Source organism: Narcine bancroftii, chromosome 3 (assembly GCF_036971445.1).
Source record: "Narcine bancroftii isolate sNarBan1 chromosome 3, sNarBan1.hap1, whole genome shotgun sequence".
Classification (NCBI taxonomy): Eukaryota; Metazoa; Chordata; class Chondrichthyes; order Torpediniformes; family Narcinidae; genus Narcine; species Narcine bancroftii.
Window position 1 is genome coordinate 213,055,786 of NC_091471.1, and position 14,935 is coordinate 213,070,720.

Sequence of the window (14,935 nt, forward strand, 5' to 3'; positions counted from 1 at the left end):
ATGCCAATAGTAATGACAAATTATGAGCAATGTAAAAGGAAAAGTCAGTTTAAATGGCAAAGAGATGCAATTAAATGTCTAGCTATTAAAATCAACAATAATTTACATAACATATTTAAATTGAATTATACACCATTGCTTAAGAAAAAATATTTACGGAAATGGAAGGAACTACCTATAACATTAATAGGAAGGGTTAGTTGTATAAAAATTAGTACAGAACTTATTTCAAATGTTACTTATATTTATACCATCAAAATCTTTTCAAGAACTAAATAAGTATGTAAGGAAATTTATTTGGAAAGGGAAAATGGCAAGAGTTGCATTAGAAAAATTAACATGGAAATTTAAATTAGAAGGTCTACAAAGACCAAATTTTAAAAATTATTGTAGAGCATCATAACTGAGATTTCTCTCTTACTTTTTTTCAGGAGGGAGAGAAGCCAACATGGATTCATAAAGAAATTAATAAAATAGGAGAAGTTAAGTCAGAGAATTTTATATATTAATGGAATGATAAATTGCTTATTGGAGATAAGAGATATTCCTTGTGAAATCATCTTTTTAAAATATGGAGTAAAATACATTTGGAAATGGGAATAAGAAATTTTTAGATACCAGAAATGATACTGAATCAGAATCAACTTATCCTTTACAATAAATAATATATTTTAAAATATTTGGTTTAACAAAGGAATTAAGACAATAGAAGATTGTTTTCAATGTTCAACGTTAATGACATTTGACCAGTTGAAATGTAGGTATGGAATACAAAACAATACAATATTCTCTTATTATCAGTTAAAGACATATTTAAGAGAAAATTTAGATCTAGATTGGAACAATTAATCAATATAAATATTTAAAAATTTATTTCAATTATCTATATACAATTTTGAAGAAAGGAATGAATAAACCAGGAGTTCATAAGTCAAGACGATGGGAGAAAGATTTAAAAATAAATATTCAAGAGGAAACTTCGTTGGAACTTTGTCAGGTTAGTATGACTAATACAATTAATGTCCGGTACAGAACGGTACAATATCATTATTTTACATCAACTATATCTTACTCCACAGAAATTAAATAGTTTAAATTCTAATTTTTCAGATAAATGTTTTAGATGCAATAAAGAAATAGGTACGTTTTACATTCTGCGTGGGAATGTTCAATATTAAGACCCTTTTGGATAGAACTGGGTTTATTTTTGGAAAGACTTGCAAAAGTTAAGTTTCCTCAAGATCCAAATTTTACTTGGAAATATTTTTGATGCAGAATTAAAATTGAAATTAAATAAATATCAAAAAGAATTCATTAAAATAGCCCTAGTGGTAGCTAGAAAATGTGTGGCAGTAACTTGGAAATCAGTTGCGTATTTGGGAATGGGTAGATGGCAAGTGAAACCCCAGCAACTATCATTTACGTAATAAATTTGAAGTTTTTCAAAAGATTTGGAAATCGTATTGTAGGAATTAGGTTGTAATCACCCAATTTGAATCTTCGGACTCCTGAAAATTAAAATATGTTAGATTTTATTTGATAGTTTTAGTAAGTTTTTACAAATAATATCCAGATGTTCTCTTTTCTTTCTTTTTTCTTTTCTATTGGACTGTGGAGGGGGGAGGGGGGAAAAATTCAAAAATCACTATATATTAATTTTTAATATTTTTAAACAAGAAATTTATGTATGCTTTAATGCATATGTGAAATTAAATAACATTTTCAAACAAAAAAAAGTGAACTATTACCCTTATAGGGTTCCTTATTAAAATATTCTAATGTCCCTTTTAAGATTGTGAAAGATCAATTTATCGATCTTGGAATTATATTTACTAGGAGTTATAAACACCTATTTAAGGAAAATTTTCTGTATTATTTAATCAGGTCAAATCATTGTTATCGAGGTGATCACCTTCATCCGTTACTATTGTTAAAGTTTGCATTTTTATGATGTCTAGACATTACAGTTACGAGAAAAAAGCACCACTGATTTTATTTTTTAGTAAATACAGAATTGCCTAGCTTTAAAAAGCTTTGTTAGGAAAAACCATTTGTTCACTCAAAGCAGACACTGGATTCCTTCCAGACAAGCTAAATTAACATTTAATTTAACTGTTCATAGCCATCATCCCAAGCCTCCAAACAAAACTGACTTTTGGCTGACAATTCAGAAAAACACTAAAATGTGCTTTGTTCAGAACAAGATTACAAAGGTGTTAAAGACCCACAGATTCTACCCAAAACTGGCGTAACAGAGCCTCATGAAAAGCCATTCACAGTTACGCATTGTTAATGAGTAGTAATGATCGTGCTGTAAGCACTTTCCATTCATCTGTGGCGGCACACCACTAGGCAGGCGAACCAGCCCCACTTGTAATCCACGCGGTGGGGCAGCCGGCCAAAATGGCGTAATTGGGGGTTTCCCCTTCTCAGCACAGGGCTCAAAAGCCCGCGCTGGGGGACCACGTGACGCCTGGATGACGTCAGCGCAATGTGGAGGCTCAGTTTCATCTCTGCCAGATTTCATCCGACATGACCAAATTCAACCATGTGGTCGCCGCCCTGGACCAGGCCACCGCCAAATGCGTGCTGCACCTCGTTCAGCATCAACCCGCCGAAGACAAATACGAGATCATCAAGCGAGTGCTCACCGGATCCCTCGGACTATCAGGTGCCAGTGTGCTACTCGGATGCTGCACCTTGACGCCCTGGTGGACAGGTCCCCGATGGAGCTGATGGATGAAATGCTCGTGCTCATGGGTGATCACACAAACTGCCCACCCTTCGAGTGCATTTTCCTCGACCATCTCCCTGAGGACATCTGACCGTTACTGGCCCAAGAGAGCTTTACCAATCCGAGGAAGGTCGCTCAGAATGCCCGAGCTATGGCTTGAGCGATTCCCGGAGGGCTCAGTGGTCCAGCAGGTCACGAGGCACGTGCATGACCCCGACAAGCCCACCTCTAGCACTGCGGTAGAGCATCTGGCCCCTGCAGGGGCCACTAAAAGCATAACCAGGGGCACAGCATCTGCTCCAGGCCTCTGCTTCTACCACCAGCGCTGGGGAGCCAAGGCTCAGAAGTGTCGTCAGCCCTGCTCATTCCAGGGAAACAATCAGGCCGGCTGTTGTTAATGGCTGCGGCGGCTGGCCAAGGACACAGCCTCCTCTACCTGTGGGACTCAGTCAGCGGCCGGCAGTTCCTCATCGACACTGGGGCCCAGATCAGCGTCACCCAGATCATGGCCATCGAGTCCAGGAACCGACCTCGAGGAGCTCCCCTCCATGCAGCCAATGCAACAGAGATCTGGAGACAAGACAGTCCACTTCCAGATCAGCTGACGAAAGTTCTCGTGTAGGTTCACCATCTCGTCCCTTTCAAACGCCATCCTGGGTGCCAACTTCCTCCTTGACCATGGGCTTCTGGTGGACATTTGGGATAGGCGCCTGGTGGACGCCCGTACATTCCAGGCCATTCGCCTCGAAGCCTCCTGGACAGAGCAGCCGCAGATGGCCACAATCAGCATGCCCAGAGAGGAGTTCCATCGAATCCTGGATGAGTTTCCGACCCTCCTCAAGCTACAGTTCTCCGCTGCCTCGCAACACATCCACATCCCCACCCAGGGCCCACCAGTTCATGCCAAGGCACGCTGGCTCCCCCCTGACAAGCTCCAGGTGGCGAAGGAGGAGTTTTCACATCTATTGGACCTGGGGATCATCGATGGTCTGACAGCCCGTGGGCCTTGCCGCTCCATCTGGTCCCGAAAGCCTCCGGTGGCTGGCGCCCCTGCGGAGACTATCAACGACTCAACGAGGTGACAGTTCCTGACCGTTACCGCATCCCTCACATCCATGACTTATGGCTAACCTGCATGGTGTGAGGGTTTTCTCCAAGGTGGACCTAGTGTGCAGCTATCACCAAATCCCAGTGCACCCTGAGAACATACCCAAGACGGCCATCATCACCCCTTCGGCTTGTTTGAATTTCTTGGCATGCCATTTGGGCTCAAGAACGCCGCTCAGACCTTTCAGTGCCTCTTGGACTCAGTGGGCAGGGACCTGGATTTCATCTTCATTTACTTAGACGACATCCTCGTTGCCAGCAGGGATCGGACGCAACACAAAGCCCACCTGCGCACCCGCTTCTCCTGGCTGGCTGACTTCGGCCTCACCATCAACCCAGCCAAGTGCCATTTTGGGAAAGAGTCCATGCAGTTCCTGGGCCACACAATCACGGCTGAGGGAGCCATGCCCACCGCTACGAAGGTCACCGCTATCAAGGAATTCCCACGTCCGGACAATCTCTTTTTTTTTCAAAACTTTATTTATTAATTTTAACATATGAAGAAAGTAAGTAATTCACATACAGAAAAAATACAAAATAAAGTAATACAAGTACAAAGTAACACAGTTAATACAATACCAATCTCGGCATCTCCCCCTAACAACTAAAAACTAAGACCAAAAAAAACCTATTTTTAACCCCTAAACCCCCCCTCCCCACCCCCACGATAAAGAGTGAAGAATTAATACTATTAGTATAATTTTTTTAAAATAAAAAATATATATCTTAAAAAAAAATCGATATATATAAAAAACAAAAAAAATATTAATTATTAATCCAAAAAATTTTATTATATAAGAATATATATGAAAAAACAAAAACTAAAAGAACTTAAATGAAAAAAAAACAATTAATAAAAGAAAAAAAGAAAACATATATATAGAAAAAATATATAATAAAAAAGTTTTTTTAAAAGAAAAAAAATGATTAATTCAAACTTATTTCAATTGTATATAATCAATAAATGGGGTCCACTTTAACTCATATAAAGACATCTTATCTTGTATAGAATAAGATATTCTTTCCATAACCAAACAAAACTTCATCTCTGAATACCACCTATCTAAAGACAATACATTTCTATTCTTCCAAGTAATCGCTATACATTTCTTGGCCACTGCCAGCGCTAAGTAAATAAAAGAGATCTGGTAATTATCTAATTCTAAATCAATCAACGGTTGCATATTCCCTAATAAAAATATATCAGGGTCTAATACAATATGAAGATTATATAGATTATTAAATACAGATTGAATACCTTTCCAAAATTGTTGTAACCGATCACACAACCAAACAGCATGTAAAAAAGTACCAGAAACCTGATCACAACGAAAACAAAGATCTGACTTACTAAAACCAAATTTTTTAAATTTTTTGGGTGTTAAATATAATAGATGTATAAAACTATAATTAATCATCGCCAATCTAGCATTAATCAATTTTCGAACACTATTACGGCAGATTTCAGACCAATCTTCTTCAGTTATTGTTAAACTTAAATCTTTTTCCCATTTCATTTTATCTTTATCCCAATCTATTTTACTTTCACTTTCCAACAAAATACGATACAAACCTGATATATAACCCTTTTTTGGAAATGAGAGTACATATTTCTCAAAATCAGTTTCAGATAGTAAATTCATTTGACGACCGCATACCTGTTTTACAAAAGATCTTAACTGATAATACACAAATATAGAATAACCACTTATATCAAATCTCTTTTGCAATTCTACAAAAGAACAAAAATGACCTTCTAAAAAACATTCAGATAAATTATGTATTCCTTTCTCCTCCCATTGTTTCAAAATAGTATTAGATACCGTAAAAGGAACAAGTTGATTATTATATAATGGTAATCTTCCTGACCACTTATTTGTCAAACCCATTTTATGTAATTTACTTGTCCATAAATTCATTAAATGTTTCAATATTGGTACATCATAAGTTCGTAACAAATTTTTATTCCATCGAAATAAAAATTCATTCGAAAATATTTCAGAAAGAACTGCCAATTCTATCTGTGCCCAACTAGGCGTATCTTGTGTGGCCATTAATGCGCTAAGAAATCTAAATTGAGCTGCTTCATAATAAAATTGAAAGTTAGGTAGCCGTAACCCTCCAAATTGAAAATCCCACATCAATTTTTTCAACGCCACCCTAGGAAATTTTCCTTTCCACAAAAAATCCCTAATTACTTTATATAAATCCTTTAAAAATCTTTTTTTGTAAACAACAAGGAATTGATTGAAATAAATATTGTATACGAGGAAAAATATTCATTTTTATAGTATTAATTCTTCCTAATAAACCCAAAGGTAAATCTTTCCATTTAACTAAATATGCCTTAATCTTCTTCATTAAAGGAAGATAATTAAGTGAATATAAATTTTGGTAGTCAGTATTAACATTAATTCCCAAATATTTAATTTGTTTCGTCCACTTCAAATTCATAATATTTCTAAACATTGAATAATCATCTTTACTAATTGATAAAATTTCACTTTTAGTCCAATTAACCTTATAACCAGATAATTGACCATAAATCTCTAATGAATCTTGAAGTGCTGGCAGAGAAACATCAGGATCCACCAAATACAGCAAAACGTAATCCGCAAATAAATTTATTTTATAATCTTCATTCAAGACTCTCATACCTTTGATACTATCATTCTGACGTATTAATTGTGCTAGAGGTTCAATAACTAAAGCAAACAAGGCGGGTGATAATGGACATCCTTGTCTAGTAGATCTTGTTAAATTAAAAGATTCTGAAAGCAAACCATTAGTAACAACTCTAGCTTTCGGATCATTATACAGAGCCCTAATCATACCAATAAATGAGAGACCAAATGAAAACTTTTCAAGTACTTTAAATAAAAACTTCCATTCTACTCTATCGAATGCCTTTTCTGCATCCAATGAAACCACCATTGGATAATTCTTCTGAGATTTAGATCTATTTATCAAAGTAATTAATCGTAGAATATTATCCGAAGCATACCTATTTTTTATAAAACCTGTTTGATCACAATGTATTATCTTTGGTAAATACTGAGCCAACCTATTAGCCATAACTTTAGCCACTATTTTATAGTCTACATTTAACAAAGATATAGGATGGTAAGAAGCTACCTGTAAGGGATCTTTATCTTTTTTTGGTATAACTGTAATTATAGCATTAGAACAGGACTCAGGTAATTGAAAAGTATCATAAAGTTGTTGTATTACATTCTTAAATAAGGAAGATATATCAACATAAAAAGTCTTGTAAAACTCAATAGAAAAACCATCTCCACCAGGCGCTTTTCCATTTGGCATATCTTTTATAGCCATTTCAATTTCACTATCCATAAAAGGTTTATCTAACTCTTGTCTGTCTTCTTGAGATAACTGTGGTAAATTAATATTTATCAAAAAAGAGTCTATTGCATCTTCTTTTATCTCTTTACATTCAGTCAAATAAAGTTTTTTGTAAAAATTACAAAATTCATCGTTAATTTCTTTTTAACTAAGAGTAATACCTGATTTATTTCTAATAGCTGGTATAATCCTAGATAACTGTTCTTTTTTTAATTGCCAAGCTAGTACTTTATGAGCTTTCTCACCCCATTCATAAAATTTATTTTTTGAACGATTCAACAAACATTCAAATCGATATGACTAACTTATTATACTTCAACTTTAAATTAGTTAATTGGATCTTTTGGAATTCAGTAGCTTTCTTTTGAAATTCTTTTTCACAGATTGTTATTTTCTTCTCCAAATCCTCAGTTTCTCTAACTCTCTCTTTCTTCAGTTTGGATGCATAACTGATAATTTGACCTCGTAAAAAAGCTTTCATTGCGTCCCACAAAACAAACTGATCAGAAACAGAGTGAACATTATTAGCAATGAAATCCTCAATTTGTTTTCTCAAATAAACAATAAATTCTGGCTTTTGTAGTAACATAGTATTAAATCTCCATCTTAAAGTATGTTGTGTAACTTGAGAACTTTGATATTCCAGTAATAACAATGAATGGTCCGAGACTAACCTTGCCTTATAATCCACAGATATAACCTTATCCTGTAAATGTGCCGAAATTAAAAAATAATCAAGTCTTGAAAAAGAATTATGTCGAGAAGAATAAAAAGAAAAGTCTTTCTGTGTAGGATTAAATCTACGCCAAATATCAACTAAATTCTAATCTTTCATCATATTAGCCATCTGTATGGCCATCTTAGATTTCTTAATTACCTTTGGATACTTATCCAATAATGGTTCTAATACCATATTTAAATCCCCCCCAATCATCACATTGGAATTAGCTTGTCCCAATAATAAAGATATTTCTGTAATAAAAGCAGTGTCTTCAACATTTGGAGCATAAACATCAATCAAAGTCCAGGCTTTATTAGAGATCATACAATTCAACTTAAGTAGTCTTCCTACATTTTTCTCCTCATCTTGCAATTGAAATGGTAAATTCTTATGTACCAAAACTGCAACTCCTTTTGCCTTTGAATTAAATGAAGAATAGAAGACTTGTCCAACCCAGTCCCGCTTAAGTTTCAAATGTTCTTTATCTGTCAAATGAGTTTCCTGTAAAAAGGCCACATTTACTTTAAGTTTTTTTAAATAAGCAAGTACTTTCTTACGCTTTATAGGATTATTCAAACCCTGAACATTAAGAGAAGCAAATTTAAATTTCGACATGTCTTACAACAGTTAGAAAAAAAACCCCAACTCTTACCCCCTTACCCTCTCTTAATACGATCAAAAAAAAGAAAAAAAAAGAAAGTAAGAGAAAAAAAAGGAAAAAATAATAATTTTTTAAAAATTATTTAAACAAAAAAAAAACCCTTCACTCTTTAATCTAATAATACAAAAAAAAAGAAAAAAAAAACGGGTAGGAGGTTAAAAATACCCCCTCCCGTCTAAACCGCGCAATGCGGTAACTCCCAAAAAAAAATGGGTGTGAGATAACTCACACGTAGCAGATGACTTTCAGAAAATAGTGCCTATCCAGTTCTCTCCCCCAACTCTCACTTCATCTTAAACTAACATCATCATTATTTAATATCCCTTTTTTTTAAAAAAAAGCATTAGAAAAAAAAGGACAACTCTTCTTTTAATCAGCTCCAACTGCCAAGTCACCATTACGACCATTCCTTCTTGGAGCACGGCTCTTTTCTTCCATCTCTTGTCTCCTTGGAGATCGCGGCAGACTATATCTCTGTTGAAACTGAGTGATTGGCAGCTCTTGAGCAAATGCTATAGCTTCCTTTGGAGAATCAAAGCACTTTGGTTGGTAACCATCTTGAAAAACCTTCAAAACAGCTGGATATCTAAAGGTTGCCTTATAACCTTTCTTCCACAACAACTCTTTAGCAGGGTTGAATTCCCGTTGTTGGAACATAACCTCTTGACTCAAATCCGCATAGAAGAAAACTCGATTATTTTGAATCATCAAGGGTGATTTTCTCTGTTGTGCATTTCTAATAGCCACTCGTAAAATTATTTCTCTGTCATAATAATTCAAGCAACGAACCAAAACAGGTCTTGGACTTTGACCTGAAATAGGTCTTCTACGCAAAGCTCTGTGAGCACGTTCCAGTATTATACCTTCCGGGAAATGTTCTTGACCCAGCACCTGCAGAATCCATTCAGTAAAAAATTTTCTTGGGTCTGGTCCCTCCATACCTTTCGGCAAACCAATAATCTTTATATTGTTCCGTCTGGATTGGTTTTCCAAATAATCAGTCTTTTTCACCAAATTTTTATTTTGAGTTTGTAAGTCTTCAACCATTTTGGTCACATCAAGAACTTGATCCCGTATTTCGTCTACATCTTCTTCACACGAATTAAATTTATCTCTCACTTCAAGCTTAAAAGCTCCAAACTCAGCCATCTGTTGAGAATGTATTTTCACCAGGGTATTAAACCTAGTACCAAGTTCAGTCATAATCTTGGATAATCCCTGCATTGTATAAGATAATTTAGATTCAAAATTCACAAGAATCTTTTCAATTGGAAGAGATTCTGGCTCAACAGATTCCTGCTTCTTCTGCATAACCAAAGGATCTTCTGTTCCTTCCTTCATTCTGGTTGCCTTCCTTGTAGTATGACTGCGTGTGGAAACCCCAGCACAGCCTCTCCAGCAATGACTGGAGGACGCTGGCCGGGGTTTTCCCCAGTCCATAATGTATTAAGTTCTCCCAGTACATCAAGTTGTATAGGTTCTTCCATCTCAAGAGGTGCAGTTTGCAGCGCCACCACTACAGTTGACAAATGCCTTTCCCCAGCTGGTAATACTTCATCTGATGATACTAGAGGCGGTTCATTCATAACATTGCCGTCAGATGCTACTGTGCATGTGCGAACCTGAGTAACTCTTTGTTCTAAAGGCTGTTTGGCGCCCTCTTTAGGGGGCTCTACCGATGTAACATAGAGCTCTCCATGCGAACACTGTACCTCTCTCCCAGGATCCATTTCACGCTGAGACCCGGTGCCTTTTCTATAGGTAGGCTCCAAAACTTGAACTTTTGGAAAATGTAGTTTTTTGATGATCTGTTGTCGTTTTTTTGCTCTTTTTCACCAATTGTACCATCAGAAGTTAAATTAACAGCACTGAAGTTATCTAAACTTTTAAAGAATTTTAACGGGCATTTCTAGACAAATCAATAAGATAGAGTCAGGAGAGGACTGGAAGGCACGTCTGATCCTTACGCCATCTTGCCACACCCCCCGTCCGGACAATCTCAAGGGGCTGCAGGAGTTCGTGGATATGATCAACTTCTACAACCGATTCATCCCGGAAGCCGTGTGCATCATACAGCTGCTATTCGCCCTCATCGCAGCCAAGCACAAAATGCTCACCTGGACCCCAGAGGCCTGCAGGGCATTTGAGGCCACCAAGGACACCCTCGCGAAGGCTACCATGCTCGCCCACCCGCACACCGACCTGCATATGGCGCTCTTCGTTGATGCCTCTGCCACAGCCATCAGCGCCGTCCTGGAGCAGCAGGTGAATGGTCAATGGAAGCCGCTGGCATACTTCAGCTGACTTCTCCACCCACCAGAGCGCAAGTACGGCACTGTTGACCGTGAGTTAATGGGCATGTACCTGGCAGTATGGCATTTCCGCTATTTCTTGGAGGGGTGGACTTTTATCATCTTCACTGACCACAAATCCCTCAACCAGGCACTCGCAATAGAGAAGGACCCCTGGTCGGCCCACCAGCAGCGTCACCTCTCCTTCACGTCGGAGTTTACCACCGACATTCGACACAAGGCGGGGAAGGACAACGAGGTCACTGATTCACTCTCATGAACGACCATCTGCGCGCTGATGAACAGCCTCGACTTTAACCAGCTTGCCCAGGACCAAACGTCCGACGAGGAGACCCGATCCTTCAGGACTGCCATCACGGGTCTGTGGTTCCGGGACCTCCTCATTCCGAGCGGCGGAAGCACCATCCTGTGCAATGTCTCCATGGGCACCCCACGGCCAGTGGTTCCCCAGCAGTGGCACAGGCAAGTCTTTCATCACATCCACGACCTTTCGCACTCGTCCATCAGGTTCACGGTCCAGATGGTGGCAGAGTGGTTCATCTGGCACGGGCTGTGGAAGTAGATCGCGGGCTGGGCTAGAACATGCACCCACTGCCAGATGTCCAAGGTACAGAGGCACACCAGGGCGCCCGTGCAAGAGTTTGAGCATGTCCGGGAACGGTTCAGCCACATTCACGTAGACATAGTCGGGCCATTACCCATTTCCCGGGGCAACCGTTACCTGTTCACGGTGGTGGACCGCACCACTCGTTGGCCCGAGGCGATCCCGATGCTGGACGCCTCCACGGACTCCTGCTCCCGAGCACTGTTGCACAGTTGGGTCAGCCGGTTCGGCGTTCCAAATCACCTCACCACTGATCTGGGTGCCCAGTTCACCTCTGCGTTCTGGGCACAGCTCATCAACAGGTCGGGGATCAAGCTAAACCGCACCATGGCCTATCACCCGCAGGCCAATGGGCTGGTTGAGCGTCTGCACCGCCACCTTAAGTCGGCACTTATGGCCCGCCTCACTGGTCCCGACTGGGTTGACGAACTGCCTTGGGTGCTTCTGGGCATCCTCTCCACGCCCAAGGAGGATCTGCAGGCACCATCACCTGAGCTGGTCTACAGCGCACTGCTGGCACTTCCTGGTGAGTTCATCAACGTGCCTCACAACCTCCAGCGGTCGCCGCATGAGCTGCTTCCCCAACTCCATGCCCGCTTGGACTCTTTTGCACCCCCATCGCCACCCAGACATGGCACACGGCCATCTCACGTCCCCTGCGAGCTGCTTTCCTCAGAGTACAATTTTATTTGGCGGGGCCCGCCCACAGCACCTCTGCAGAGACCTTATGAGGGGCTATACAAGGTTGTCCAACATTCAGGGTCTATGTTCACGCTTGACATCAGCAGCAGGCGGGAACTGTTTACTGTAGACAGGCTGAAGCCAGCGCACCTTGATCCCACCAAACCAGTAATTGTGGCCCAGTCCAAGAAGCGAGGCCGCCCAGCTAAAAAGGACATTGGCGCCGGTTCTGGGGGGGCTGTGTGGTGGCACACCACTAGGCAGGTGAATGGGCCCCGCTTGTAATCCACGTGGAGGGGCAACCAGCCAAAATGGCGCGGTCGGGCGTTTCCCCTTCTTCTCAGCACAGGGCTCAGAAGCCTGGGCTGGGGGACCACGTGACACCTGGGTGACGTCAGCGCCCCTCAGCGCAGTTCTCAGCGGGCTAGGAGTATAAGTCCAGCCCAGCAGCCTGCAATAAATCAGTTCTGCTCACTGAGCTCAACCCGTCTGGTTGTGTGTTCTTTCAGTAGCAGTGTAGCTGCCGTTACACATCTATAGTTTCCCGCGCACCAGGCAGCTGATTACAGTATCTGTCAAACCACATAGTGGCTGTGAATAACCACAGGGTTCTCACACCAACACTAAGGCATCGGCAAGGTACTGTTCTGATCATACCTCATTCTTGAAGCTTCCTTCTTGTAAATATTAAATAGTTGATATTACTGTTAGACTGTTAATTTACGTGTTAAATAAAAATATCCAGAATGCAAATGTTGAAGTGAATAAAAAGTGACCCTTCCAGACAGAAACTAATTTGTATGTAAGATCAGAAATCTATTGGAGTTGACTGGTTCATGTGACACACTTGTTTGATGTCAATCATTTCCATTTCTTAAGAAGGTACACCCTGAGATGGAACAAGGTACTTCAAACAAATTCTAATGTCCCTTTTAAGATTGTGAAAGACCAATTTATCTATTTGTACTTCAAACAAATTCAAAGAGATACTTATCAATTTGTAAGAGATCGACTGATTAAAAATTGCCTTAAATATTGTACAGATTCACTGTATCTTTGAATGAGATTTACTAGTACTAGTGAGGTGACACTAAAGGCACTTTAAAGCATGGAAAATACCCGTCTGTAAAGGAGGAGGTTATTCGCCCTTATGGCTAAAGATGTACCTTCATGAATGCGCTGTGACTGATTCCAAGGCGCTGATTCCAACCCTTCTTGGGGGATAATTGGCAAAGCACTATGCTCCACTGCCTGACCTGAATATACAGCCGCTGCAAACAGCTGATTCGGGGCGGACTGATGGTGCCATCAGCCTGTTACCCATTTCCCCACTCACCCCTCTCCCTCCATGACACCCTCAAGGTAGGGGCGGTGGGTGGGAGCCATTGGGGCAGCGGGAGCCTTCAGCAGCCGTCGGGCCAGCTAGAGCTTTCAGGGCAGCGGGAGCCATCAGGAGCCTTTGGAGCAGAGGGAGGCTTCGGGGCAGCGGGAGCCAGCGGGGGCCACCAGGGCATGGCAGGTGCAGGCTGTAACAGTCTTACTGGCCGCCTTCAGGGTCGCTTTATGCGGCTCAAAACACAGCAGAGCAATGGTGTCTGGGAATCACAGAGCAGTTCCAGCTGCGTGGGGGATTATGGGTAGGGAAGATAGCCATTGCTCTGCTGCATATGTATGACGGATGGCACTGCAGCACCAGTCTCCCCACCTCCGTCGGCTCCAGAGAACGCTATAAGGCACCTCTCGATATGAATGGGAGGCTGGAGCAGCCTTTTAGGGCTGCTGTCTGAAAGGTAAGTTTTAAGTTTTTGATCCGTTTTTGTAGCTGGCCTCCAGGTGGAGGCCTGACATGAAATGGTCTTAATTCCTCTCATTAACACTAGTGTAATCAAAATTATAATAAAGGTTTTTGTATTGCTCTATGGTTCTTGTGCTTGTCTTTCTGTATTGACAGCGGGGTCGAACTGTCACATTTACGTAGTTGGCAAGTCTTGCTGGGATGATCTCTTCATATGAAGAAAGAGGCCACAGGGAAACTGGAACATTGGAAGGAGTCGAAGCACACCTTCAAGACCCTTGAACCTGAACTCTGTATGAGGTTAATTTGGTCCCCTGCCGAGACTTACAAACAACCAGAGAGTGAAAGACAGTTAAGATAAGGTAAAAGGAAAAGGATTAAAGGAATAAGGATAAGAGGTGTGGTTATTGTCATATAGTCCGGGAAATTTAGCTCAAATTTGGAAATGACTGCGACTACAGTAGTCCGGGAAATTTCCTTCTCGAACTCAGAGGTTAGTGACTAAAGTATACCCAATTTGGAAATTACTGCTTGTCAGTCCGGGAAATTTAAATCACATTTTGGAAATGACTGCTCGTCAGACTCGGAAATTTAATGTACATTTTGGAAACAACTGCCTGCTAGTCCTGGAAATTTTGCTCTTATTAGGAAAAATACCATCTGAGAAACATTTAGGCAATCAGGCTAGGAAAATGAGTCAAACTATAGACAAACAATAGGGTTACCCTGGTGCAGCAGATGTGTTTTCTGGACCCAAACCATAGTAGACAATATCATTTCCTGTCAGCACTTTGGAGGCATGCCAACAGGAGGAACATAGAACACAAGCATTTTAGCCAAGGCTGAGAAATTAATCTAGGAAAAAGTAGAAGCTAAGAAATGGAAAAAGAGGAATGAAGAAGTCCACAAGAATTGGGATGATGAGAGAAATATGGGATGGAGAGAGAATGCGAGCTG

The 14,935-nt window shown here is 40.4% G+C and overlaps 2 long non-coding RNA genes across 2 annotated transcripts in view; one reads left to right on the top strand and one right to left on the bottom strand.

The window, feature by feature from the left end:
* The first annotated feature begins 429 nt into the window (after nucleotides 1-429).
* Nucleotides 430-14,355, top strand: LOC138758106 (uncharacterized). The gene is made up of 3 exons (XR_011354150.1): nucleotides 430-482; nucleotides 902-997; nucleotides 14,135-14,355. It is a non-coding gene; the product is annotated as an uncharacterized lncRNA (long non-coding RNA).
* Nucleotides 8,108-14,935, bottom strand: part of LOC138758105 (uncharacterized) — a 79,257-nt gene continuing 72,429 nt past the window's right edge. Inside the window, exon 4 of the long non-coding RNA XR_011354149.1 lies at nucleotides 8,108-8,426. This is a non-coding gene — a long non-coding RNA (uncharacterized lncRNA). The remainder of the gene's footprint in view (nucleotides 8,427-14,935) is intronic.